Source organism: Sparus aurata, chromosome 10, assembly GCF_900880675.1.
Source record: "Sparus aurata chromosome 10, fSpaAur1.1, whole genome shotgun sequence".
Taxonomy (NCBI): Eukaryota; Metazoa; Chordata; class Actinopteri; order Spariformes; family Sparidae; genus Sparus; species Sparus aurata.
In genome coordinates this window covers 6,249,239-6,262,181 of record NC_044196.1, presented here as the reverse complement: position 1 = coordinate 6,262,181, position 12,943 = coordinate 6,249,239, and the positions used below count along the sequence as shown (strand labels likewise).

Genomic DNA, 12,943 nt, shown 5'->3' with positions numbered 1-12,943 from the left:
ATCTTCTTAATATTAATAAAGTTTAGATAATACACAGAAATTGTTTTGTTGAGCAGAAAATGTGCAAATAAAAAAGATGTGGCGATCATCAATAACTCATCAGAGAACCCAATATGACTCAGAGCAAATAGAAAAAAAACAACACACAGTTAAAACTTCCTTTTACATAACTATCCTATATACATTTGTGGTGTTAAATCAAGTTGAATGTAAATATTTAGTTTGGAGGAAATAATGCTGAGACATCTGGAATCATTATTATCTTTCAGGGGTTGTAAACTGAGTTGTATTGAGTCACTCCAGTGTCGCTGATGAGGGAAACCTGCACTGTGTCTGCAGGATTCCAGGACGTCAGCTCCTCCAACACCAGGTCAACGGGACAATGCAGGCTCCAATAATCATGGCACACCACCTGTTAAATGCAAAGTTCACAAACATATGAATTGTTATTATCATTATTATTATCATTATCATTATCATTATTATGATTTCCACAAGTTTACTTTATTTCAAATAGAACACATCAACAGTAGTGAAAGACAGGAAGAGAAAAGTGGACATTTTATTTATTTATCAAGAAATCGGGAAATGCTCACATTGAAGACTTTTCCAGCTTTGAGGTTGAATGGTTTCCTAAATGTGTGTATGATGGGTTCTTCATTGTTGACCTGTATCTTTAAGTCCCAGCCTCCCAGCTGTTGGTCCTGCAGGAGGGAAATTGATTGTCAGATGGAGGAAGAGAAAGAAGGACGAGATAACAAATGAATGTTAGCGAGTGTTAAATCTCTGGTGTTTATAAATGATTACATTTCACTCTTTATGTGAACATGAGAACATGGATTCATGTTGGTTTGAACACATGTGAAATATTCCTCATACACTTGGTTACAATATTGTTACATCTTATATAAAACTCGTATTTTTTTTGGACACACATGAACAACTTTACCTCAGTGGATGTGTTTCTGAGCTGGATATGTTTGTCTCGTGGGTCGACCTTAAAGACAACTGCAGGTTCTGTGGTTGAGTTCTGACTGAGCGAGCTGCTTTTCTGTTTCTTGAACTGTCTCTGGGAGACAACACACATAGATCAGTCATTGAAGAGCAATCAACTTATATCAATATGTTGCTCATATCCCTGTTTGTGTGTGTGTGTCCATGAATCTCAGAACTTCCTCTCAGATTTCTCCAGACAACAAACAGACAGATGGATGTTGATCTTGCAGCAGGAAGTGACAGACTGACAGAACTGTGCTGACACACACACTTGTTTTTTTCTGTCTGTCATATTACATTAATTTCACAAAAGTTAAGATGCTGTGTAAAACATACAAATTGTTTTTACATATTCTCAGAAAATAGTAAAAAACCAATATATTTAATGTTTCTATTGATTTTAGTACATTCATGCTTATTCTGAATTGTTCAAATGATTCAGACGTGGGACAGATTCATCAAAAGACTGTGAAAATTGTGTTATTCACAGGTGAACGGGTTCATTGTAACAGGTCAGAGGATCAGGATTATGAAAGGAGCATCCTACAAAGGCTCAGTCATTCACGAGAAAGGATGGACTGAGGACAAATTCAGGACCGTCCACACCTGTTCATCTGGAAACAGCAAGAACTGATGCAGAGACTCCACTTCTCAGCGGACCAACGGTGTAACTTCATCATTCATGTTTGTGGTAGAACAGTGAGAGACTTCATGTTTTGACTTGTGACTGTCAAAGAATTAGACTTATAGAGTGCTTATGAACAGAGAGTGATACATTGCCTGTGTGTGTGTGTGTGTACTTGTTTATTTAGCTTGCCGACCTTTTCATTTTGTCGTCCAGGTGAAGGAGAACCTCCATCAGTTCCACTGGTTTTCTTGCTCTGCCTGTCAGCTGCTTGTTTTAATTCCTCCAACTAACAGACATACAGACAGACAGATATTGACTTCAACAGTTATCTGATCATCTTTTCTTTCTTTCTCATCATTTATTTATTTCTTTTCCTGGTTTAGCTGATGAACAACAGTGAGGGTACTTCACCTTTATGTGTGTCTTCTGATCTTAAACACATGTGGTTCTGTTTTGGTTCTAACCTCCTGCTGTCACATGATCTGCTGTGTTTGCACACATTTATATTTCCTTTCATTGAGACATGAAAGGGAACATAACATCAGTCACAAATAGGGTCTGACAGGTTACACAAGCATGTATATCAGAAACATGTGACAAACAATGTAATGAAAACCATCAAGTTCTACTTTAGTTAGAGGCTGATTTGTACATTGAGCTCTCAGAACCAAAAAAAAAAAAGAAAATCACATGTGGCCCTAATCCTCTTCTGTAGATTTGAACAGGGACTTTTAGATTTTTTAGACAAACCTCTATGATCTTCTTCTGCAGCTTCTCCTGGAACTTCTGCCTCAAAATGAGCGGCCACTGTGACTGAACCATGAGACGGGTTAGTGACAAGTAAAGAAATACTGTTTTCTGAAGAAGTCATGTATTACTGCAAGCATATTGAAACATGTAATATGTGTTTCTGATGTTATTGTGTTTGCCATCAATTATTGTTGGTATTTTTGTTCTATGCTTGTAACTTTGTTTAGAAGTGCTGTATAAATATATATTTGTCTTCTTCTCCTTCCATTACATAATGTGACTATACATACCACCACAAGAACTATCAGGAGCATCTCACTGTCTGATTTGTGAGGATTTTGTATTCTAAGTACACTGAGAACATTAGGTCTGTTCACTGCTGCATAGTTTTTACTTTGTAAGGTTATCTTGGAAAGTTTCTATCTTTATCAGGAAACCTCAGAGAGTATGAATTGTAATCTTACATGACGACTTACCAGAGGGACAGACTGGACTGGACCAGACTGGACCTGAGTGGTTCTGTTTCTTCCAAACTTTGAAGGAAGAGAGAGAAAAAGAGAGACATGTTGTGATTAAAGCTGGAGAACATTCAGTCTGTCCTGCAGCAGCTCTTCATATGTCACTGATCACACAGAAAGCTCTGTGATTTAAACACAGTGCTGTGTGATTTTGCACAATTAGTTTATTTTCTACTCCAGGAAACCACAGTGTGAACACATTGTAATTCTACATCACAGCTTACCCAGGAGGAGGAAGAAGACTGGACTGGACCAGCTGATCTTCTTTCTGCTTGTGAAGGAGGAGAGATCTAAAGAGAGACATGTTCTTTGTATTGTTGGGGTGGCTGTGGCTTAGTGGGTAGAGTGGGTCGTCTAGTGATTGGAAGGTCACTGGTTCAAATCCCGTGTCCTTGAGCAAGATACTGCTGATGGTGCCTTGCATGGCATCCTCTGCCATCAATGCATGAATGGGTGAATGTGGCATGTAATGTGAGGCACTTTAAGGAGACTGGAAACGCGCTATAAAATGCAAGACCATTTACCATCTTAAAGTGAAACTCTTGCCAAAATGCAACTTAGGCTTTTTTTGTGTGAATGTAAATGAGTCAAACCTTTGTGTAGAAGGTAGAGGCACAACAACGAAAGAGGCACTTTTAAGATTTACTGTATTTTTGTTTTTCGGGTCAAGCTTATTTTCTTGGGAGTGCTCCGGGCACTTTTACTTCTACCGTCCTCCATATTACGTTGCATTCTGAGATCGACACTTCTTGGCTGCCATGACGGCAGCAAGCGGAACAAGCTACTACTGAGGTGAGTTGTTCAAAAACTTGAACAATGTTCTCAGTGCTCGTGTTCATGTGTAGAGACCCTGGTGATACTACGAGAAAAGTTTCATGTTGTGTCGAGCCTTCTTAGTGTTTTAATAATAGACATTTTTATGCTAACATAGAATTTGCCCATAGCACTCCCACTGAAAATGAGCTTGACCTGAAAACGAAAATATGGTCAATCTTAAAAGTGCCTCTTCCGTTGTAACTATGCTTTTACACAAAGGTTTGACTCATATACATTCCCAAAAAAAGCCTCAGCTTGCATTTTGGCAAGAGTTTCACTTTAATAATAATGTGTTTATTCCTTCAACCATTAAAAAGACTTCACAGGTTCTCTGTGGAATTTATATCTCTTGTTGCACTATGGAGCTGTTTTCTAGAAGAAAGTCCTTGTTTAGTTTCAATTGTCTGTGAATATCTGAATTATCTATTCACTTATAGCTGCACTGCCACTTACAGCTGGTTTCAAGCCTAAAAAATTCAAAGCCAGTGGAATCTTGAAATTTAAAAGAAAATGATGTCCGCTGCTTGTAAAGATCAGTTAGTAGTGAAGTGACAAACAAAGGACAAACATGTTGAATACAGATCAGTGTGTGTAGGTTGAGTAGACATGTCAGTTCTGTAGTTAATAATATATATTTTTTGTACTTTTATATGCTGTAAATGCAAACATGAAAATAAACCATCAGAGACTTTCAGAAGGAAAAAACAAAATGAGGAGAAAACAAGGAAGACATGGAAAACCTTTTCAGGGGAACAAACTATTAAACTGCTGAAAACAAATTCATGTGTTGATGAAAAGATGAAGAAAAGAAGAAACTACAGCTGAACACATTCACAGAGATAACATTAAAGTGATTAACCTGTTCAGTCTTGTCCTGCAGTTCCTTCTTCAGAACGTTTTTCTCAGCTTTATCCCTCCTGTCGTGTTCCTCTTGGAGCTGAGATAACAGACATGGTGTTTCATTGAGACATAAGAGAACATGACAACTGTGACTGAAAAACAATGTTGGACAAGTTACACATTCATATATGTGAGAAACATGATGGAAATAATGAAAACCATCATGTTGTAGTTTAGTTGGAGGCTGATTTAAAGAAGCAGGTAGGTGGCTGTAAAGAAATCTTTAGTGGAGAACACAAAGACAAACCTCTGTGATCTTCTTCTGCAGCTTCTCCTGGAACTTCTGTCTCAACATTTCTGGCAGCTTTGACTGTAACAGAAAGAAGAAAGAGAGATTAGTGAGCAGACCAGAAGGTTCATTTTTTAAAACAAACAAACATAATTCTATTAAAGCAAACACATTTCCAATATGTAACATGTTCTTTTAATTATCATTACTGTGACTACTATGAATCAATGTTTTTTTGTTTTTAATTCTGCTTCAGAAGTCAGTGTGTTCAGTGCTGCACAGTTCAGCTGTGTGACTTCATCTTTTGTATTTACTCTGCTCAATCTTTTATTTTCTATATCAGGAAACATGTGAGCATATTAAAAGCAATCCTACATAATAACTTACCAGAGAGGTGGGGGACTTGCTGGAAGGGATGTTTTTTTCTGGATCCTGTGAAGAAAGAAAGAGATGAAGAGAGACATGTTATCATCTCACATTCCCTTTAAAAGCAGGCGCGCTTGTTCCATGGCGGATTGCTATTATAATGGCGAATTTTACCAGGCGCACGCCAGGAGCGGTTCACAGCCGAGGAGACTGACGTTCTCTTCAGGGCTGTAAAAGACCGAGAAGTGGCCTTGTATGGGGATGAGAGAAATCCATCCAAATTAGCTTTGGTTAAATGGGCGTGGGAGGAAATTACCACAATTGTTTCTAAAGCTGGCATTCCCAGGACATCGCACCAGTGCAGCAAGCGCTACAACAACGTCAGAAGTCTGGGGAAGTCCAAGCTTGCTGGCAACAATCGGACCGCGGTATAACTGGAGGTGGATCTGCCTCTACTCAGGACCTGACACCAGCAGAGGACATCGCTGCGTCACCCAAACTCATACACTAGCTGTCCAACCAAAGGTACACTTACAAATCAAGTTCACATACACATTCACATACACTTTTTAATCATTATTGACATGAAATAAATGTAACACAGCCATACAATAAATCAAAATAATGTAACGCAGCTTCACAGGAACAAGACCCTGGCCTCAGGAACAGTGCACAACGGGCCGAGCAGTGTGTAAGGGCCATCTGAGGAGGTAGCAGCGCAAACGCCAAGGTGCAGGTGATCCAGACCCACTACATGCAGTGGCAGCATTGTCAGACCGGAGGACCACCCATTCCTGCAGCTCCAGCAAACTGGGTTTGTCATGCAGGAGTGGGAGCTGTCTGGGATGCGGCAAGGTATTAATGCCCATCTTGACCGGGTGGCGATGTTGCTGCGGCCTCTCAGGCACATCGCCTCAAGTCTGGAGAGGATTGCTGCAGCCATGGAGCGTGGGCCTCCAAACACACCACCTGCTGTTCCCCTTCCTCCTCCTCCCCCAACTCCCTCTCCGTCCGCCCACTCCACTAGGAGCACATTGTGCATTGCCAATCCTGAACCCTCGCAGCTGCAGCGAGCGCGTCGCATGCCTATCAGAGGGAAAAAGAATTAGTACTTCTGCTCAGATCTTTTCAACTTTTCATTTTCCGTTTGTATTTTTTATTTTAGTTCAGTTTGACAAAATGTAAATAAAGAAATGTCACAAAGACATACTTTCCGATGTTTTGGGCTCACTCTCACTGAATCACGAGGTCATGAATGCATGGTGATATTCAGATTGGACAAGCCAGCTAGTGCATTGATTTACAGCAGTGAACAGTCAATTTGACTGGAACTACTTAGTAGGTGTCCATAGATCAGGGGTTAATGGACACCCTGCAGCCAATCAGAATCGAGTATTCCCCCAGACCATGGTATAAGTAAGGGATAATGCCCGACGAGGTGTCCATAAACAGGAGTTAATGGACGACGCGGAGGCCCAAGAACCGTCTGACGTGGTTGCCTCCGCGAAGTCCAATTTACACAGTGCAAGCTTCTTAACAATTCAGAGCAATATGTGGTTCAGTGTCTTACACCCAGGTTAAGCTAACTAAGAGATTCTTGAGGCAACTGCAGGGTCAGGGATGGTCAACGCTCTTGAGTGAGTGTCTGTAACTGAAGGACTGACAGATCATGTTAAAGTGACTGTGACTCTCTCACACTCTCACATCAACATCAGAAATAACTGCACAGGAAGAGGAAGTTCTCACCAACACTCTTCAGCTGTGTTTCAGTCAGACAGTCAGTCAGTCAGCAGGAAGGCAACATGGAGGTCACATCTCTCTGCTTCAGACTGTGTGAGTCTCAAGTTTTCTACTTTTCTTCTAAGTTTTAAATCCTAAAGTTGAATGTTAAGGTTCAAGGTTCCGATGTTAAACGTTGCTCCTGTTTTTATCCAGTAATGCTTGAATTCATTCTTCTGGGGACACAAGTTCAGGACAGTTCTACTCAGAAAAGTGGTGAGTGAGAAATAGAAATTCCTAAAACTACACTTTTACATTTTTGTATCATTATTTCCAACTAAAGGAAAATTGACCTAAACCTTTTAAATCTGTTTGTATGCTTGATCTAATCTGATATAAATACCAGTTTATTTAATGTTATCTTTTTCTTGGTTTCAGATGCAGTTTTGCTTCGTATCGCTCCAAACAGACAGCAGTACTTCAAATACGAAGCTGTCACTTTTCATTGTTAGGGGATTGATGGTTCAATTAAATTCAGAGGGAAGACGAGTACTAAGGAATCTGGACCAGAATGTAATATTAAGAAGACATCAACAGGGTCTTCCTGCAGAATTGATAGAGTCTATTCAGTAGACAGTGGAGAATACTGGTGTGAGGCTGCAGAGGGAGAGAGGAGCAACACTGTCAACATCACCATAACTGGTATGATTCTGATGTGTTTTTATAACCAACACATATTGTCACACTTTTGAATTTGTATATATCTTGTAGGTATCTAATCCAGCATGTACAGTAACATACTGGACACTCAACTGATATTCAATATTCTCAGATCAACCAGACTGTAAATTCACATAACCAACATTTTATTTGATTGTGTTTTTCTTTTTTTTTTTTTCTTGTCTTTACAGAATCACGGAAAAATACGTATATTTAAAAAAAAATGCTCAGTCATTACAACTTAATGCAGCCTTGGGAAATATAACATGTGGTTTGAATCCATCTCTATGCAGATGATGCACGACTATATTTTGACATTTTTGTTTAGCCTATATTCTCGTGTCTGTATCTTGTATCTGCAATTTTTAGACAACTTCCAACAATTCTTCCTTTCAAAGACTAATATAACATTTTTGTCATCATGTTGTCCAGATGGTTCTGTGATCTTGGAGAGTCCTCCTCTACCTATTTGGGAGGGCAAAAATGTGGCTCTGCACTGTAGAAACAAGACAACCTACCTTAAGGCTTATTTCTACAAAAATGACGTCCTCATGGAGAGCACTTCTGCAGAAAAAATTATCATTGATAATGTTAAACTGGCTGATGAAGGACTCTACAAGTGCAACATTCCTGGTGTTGGAAAATCACCTGGAAGCTGGCTGGCTGTCAAAGGTGAGACATGACAGTGTTACAAAACAGCACAATGAGGATATTTTGCAGGTTGTATGGTCAGGATGGGTGATGATGATACACAGTGATGATACTGTGGCTTAAGAAAAATCTAGTTTTTTGAAGCTTGGTAGAAATCTAGAAATGTTGCACAACACATGCCAGTGTGACCATCTGTGCTAATGTGATATGTAGTTGAAAAGTAAACCCACACATTCAAAGCACTGTTCATCACCTGAGCTCACTTCACTTTATCAACATCATGTTTATAGGGTTTGTTACAGCAAATCCTGTTTCTGTCACCCTTACACCCCCTCGTAACGAGACCCTTCAAAATGACTCCGACTCCCCTCATGTGCTCATCCTGCTGTTGGTTGCTGTCACCATTGTGATGATGGTTCTGGTGCTGCTGGTGATGGGATTTCTTCATCTTAGGAAACACAGAGGTATGTACAAGGAGCTACCACACTATAACATGTTTATTGAAAACAACTGCTCAACACTAAAACAAGTCAATAAAGCAGAAAGAACTTACTTAATATTAGGTTATATCATGTTGAAGAATTTTTCTGCCTATGAGCTCTCAGAATATCATCTTCATATTGTTGCTTATGTACATTTTAAAGTCACCTTATTTTTTTGTTTACTTTTTCACTTTTCCTATATTTTTACATGCTCTGTCACTCAGTTTAACACTGAAGGAATTGTTACACTGGATTTTAGAGAACATTCTGCTCTGTCAGATTAATCTTTGAACTCCTTTTATTTTCTTGGCTGTTATGCTTTCTTATCAGTTTCCTCAAAGACACCGAGAGCAGCATCACACTCAACAGAGGACACTCATCCTGGTGAGTGCACCATATACATGATATGTGTGTGTGTATAATACTAACATATCTATACACACACACACACACACACACAGACACACACACACACACCTACAAACACACACACACACATACACACACACACCTACACACACATTGTTATAACAATATACATTTCTTGCATGTGCATGTTTATATGTACACACATATGTCTATTTAATTATGTGTGTATAAGTGTTGAAAATGTATTGTTCTCCATTTATGCATAACATTTGTAGGTGTAGGTGTCTACCTGTTGACCTTCTTTAAATCTTTTTCTGTCTTTTCACAGACATTATCTTTTCTGTTTCAGTGTCTGGGGATGTTGTTGTAGATGATCCAGATGGTGTGACATATGCAGTCGTCGTCACAAAACAGAGGACGAACACAGGTTCACTTGACTTCATGTTGACCTTAATGACGAGAGTTGCTTTGTGTCGCAGTCGTCCATTTTGACTGTTGTGGTTGAGCTGCTGTTACCAGAAAAGATTGAGACGTGCTCCACAGCAGCACTGATGAATTATTTTTGAGTCCTCTCAGTGTGTACATGGTGTTTAGTTTTAGACACAGCTGACGCTGCTGATAATTTGAGCCTCCACCTCGAGACAAACCACAGCAGAAACCCACAGAGAGCAGGAGGTGAGTGGGCCCCTCATCGCTGTATACTGTTAGTATTTAAAATTAGCTTAGTTCATCTGTCAGTCTTACTGTTGGTTTCTCTGCTTCAGATGAGGATGAGTCCTCGCACCAACTCATCTACTCTGCTGTGACCATAAGTAAGCCCCCGAAAGCTCCTGAACCTGGTTCGTATCTGATGAGAAAGATGTTGTCAATTTAAAACATTACACATATTTTCTAAAAATCTCTCTGCACAGTTAAGTGATGCACCAAACTCTTCATCTAGAGCAGTGACAGAGCTGTGACATGTTATCTTCATACTAATACTTCATCACAGAAATAAAGTAAATTTTGTTTTAGTGTCAAGCTGTCAAGTGACAGAGCAGCTTCTTTACCTTAATTCATCTTCAGCACTCCTCTATTAAAAATAATCCAATCTGGGCAGATTTGAACCAGAACCAGTGACACCAGTAATTCAGAGAAACACCCCAAAACAGCAAAACAAGAACAACTCTGCACATTGTCTCACTTACTGCTGGAATATTTATTTATTCACAACATTTTAGTGTGTGTAAACTTTTACATTATTATATTCTTACCTGTCTCATATTCAGGTGTGCAGGTTTGCCGCTTTTTTATTTTCACCTGCAAAAAAAAAAGAAGGTTAAACAAAGCTAATGAATAGCAATTACTCAATATTTTCTGATTCTTTCATGACAGTCAAAAAATGAAAAGGAATAATCCTCACAGTTTGTTCATATATTTCTTTTGGAAACCTTTTTGGCAGATTGTAATATTCCCCTAATCCCCGAAATGAAAACATCTTCTTTTTTATTCAGCAGAACCAGGATTCTCCAGCTCCACAGGGACCCTGAATACCACAGCAGCCACAAACCCAAATTCAACTGAGTCAGATGTTCTGTATTCTGCTGTCCACATGGTAAGACTGATAGGAATTCTAGCCTCCAGCAGCACAGTTCTCTGAATTTGACCGATCTCCCTTTCTCAGGCTTCTTGAGCTCCATGTAGTTTTGTGTCAATGAATGATCAGCCAGGCAACTGGCTTTGGAACTCAAAAAGTCTGTAAGTATGCACTTGAAAAAGTAAATCTGGATACAGCCATCCATAAACATTCTCTTTAAAGTTCCTGAACTGTGTGTTTGACTTCATTAGTCAACCTATTATTTAGTCCTCTTAATAATATGTGTTTCCTCTATGATTACCATGATCTCATTTTACACAAAATTAGATTTGGTTGATTTGAGAGTTATACATCACAGGTGTGTAACCTAAAAATGTCTTCTCATGCTCAGCATCTTTTATGAATTGAAAACCATTAACCATTGGAAGACTTAATTCAAGATAATGTTTATATGAGGGAGCAGGTGTCATGGTGTACAGTGAAGTTTTGTACTTATGTTTTTGTTTAGGTCATGTGATTACATCCAAGCAGGTACCATTCAGTTAAAATGACCTGAGATATGGCTGAAACCTCAGAGAAAAGCTGAGAAAGTGAACACTCGGTTTATTATATTTCTACCACAATTATACTTTCTGTGTTTCTGTCTCACAGGCCAAAAAGACACCTGAGTGAAGAAGAGAGGAGAGACTGATCTGTTGTGTTCATGTCTGCAGGAGAAGAAGTAGCAAATCATAATTGTAATAATTTGTTGTTAAGTTGTATTTGTATATATTTTTTTTATGAAAGTTATTACAAACATCATCACTTTAACAAAAACCTGGAATCCAATATTATTTTACATACATAAAGCTTTTACATATTACAGTGTTGCAGTATTGTTTTGTGTATTGTCTTTGACAAAAATAAATGTAACAATCATGTACACTTGCACTTTGTGGAACCTTAAATTGAATTCCAAACTTTGATATATTTTATATTAAACAAGAATGTAAATCGTTTTCCCCACAGTTAAACCACACGGCTCTATCTGATCTGTCTGTTCACATGTGTGAAGACGCTGTTCATGAGAACAGACAGTCTGCTGCTCACACTGTGGTCAACCACCACATGATACATTTACACTGGTTTGACCTGAAGCAACTGAAATAGGTTTATAGCCACACCGATGCACTCTGTCAGACTAATGGATAGGACATTATATTTTCCCCAGCTGATTGTTATTCGCATTTTTGAATAAGTCGGTGAGCACAACAAAAGGTATTTGCTGCATTTGAATGTAGTGAAAAGGTTAACACTTGTAAACTATGCTTATTGCAAAAAAGTAAATGTAATGTTTACTCTGACTCTGCCCGCTGCAGGAAAAGTGCACACCTGCCGACACAGAAAATGCATATATAGATGTATATGTATGAATATGTAATTATTTTGAATGCTGAGAAGGCTTAGGTTAAATTGGAGTGCTGCTGGTAATGTTGGGTACTATGTGCCTTGTGTTAATAGGTTAATAATCCTAGTCAGCTATGTTGACCATTTTACATAAGAAATGAAATAATTGATATTCACAGTGAGCTTTCTTTGAGATAACAGCACTTTAGAATGGTATACATTGACTTGAAAATATTACAAAACATAGAATAACAGCAACAACAAAACAAAAATAAATTGTTAAGAAGATCCTGCAGACGGCTTTGATGTAACTATTGTCAATGAACATTTGTGTTGCACCCCACCAAATTTCAAACAAATCATGTTATGAACAGATTAATATGCCACAAAAAGAAACAGAATAATATTTGATTCAATATTCTCACAAAAAAATACATTTTATGTGTGTTTTCATTCACACACTTTGACGACAGGAGGAGCATAAACTAGACAGGAAGAGGAAGTTCTCAGCCTCATACTACATAGTTGTTCATCAGTCTGACACTCAGTCAACAGGAAGACAGCATGGAGGTCACAACACTCCTCCACAGACTGTGTGAGTCTCAGGTTTTCTCCTTATTTCCACATTTTAAATCCTGTAGATCAAACCATCGATGTCTGATATTTAACTTTGCTCCTGTTTTGATCCAGTGATGTTGGAATTTATTCTGCTGGGGACACAAGTTCAGGATAGCTATACTCAGCAAAGTGGTGAGTGAGAAATAGAAAATCTTCAAGATACCTAATATTGTTATTTTTTCATATAACCAACCAATTTTTGTTATTTTGTTGTTATCT

At 38.6% G+C, this 12,943-nt stretch overlaps 1 long non-coding RNA gene across 1 annotated transcript; it reads left to right on the top strand.

The window, feature by feature from the left end:
• The first annotated feature begins 9,936 nt into the window (after positions 1-9,936).
• LOC115589887 (uncharacterized) lies at positions 9,937-11,428 on the top strand. The gene is made up of 3 exons (XR_003985624.1): positions 9,937-9,983; positions 10,638-10,738; positions 11,372-11,428. It is a non-coding gene; the product is annotated as an uncharacterized LOC115589887 (long non-coding RNA).
• Positions 11,429-12,943: the final 1,515 nt, after the last annotated feature.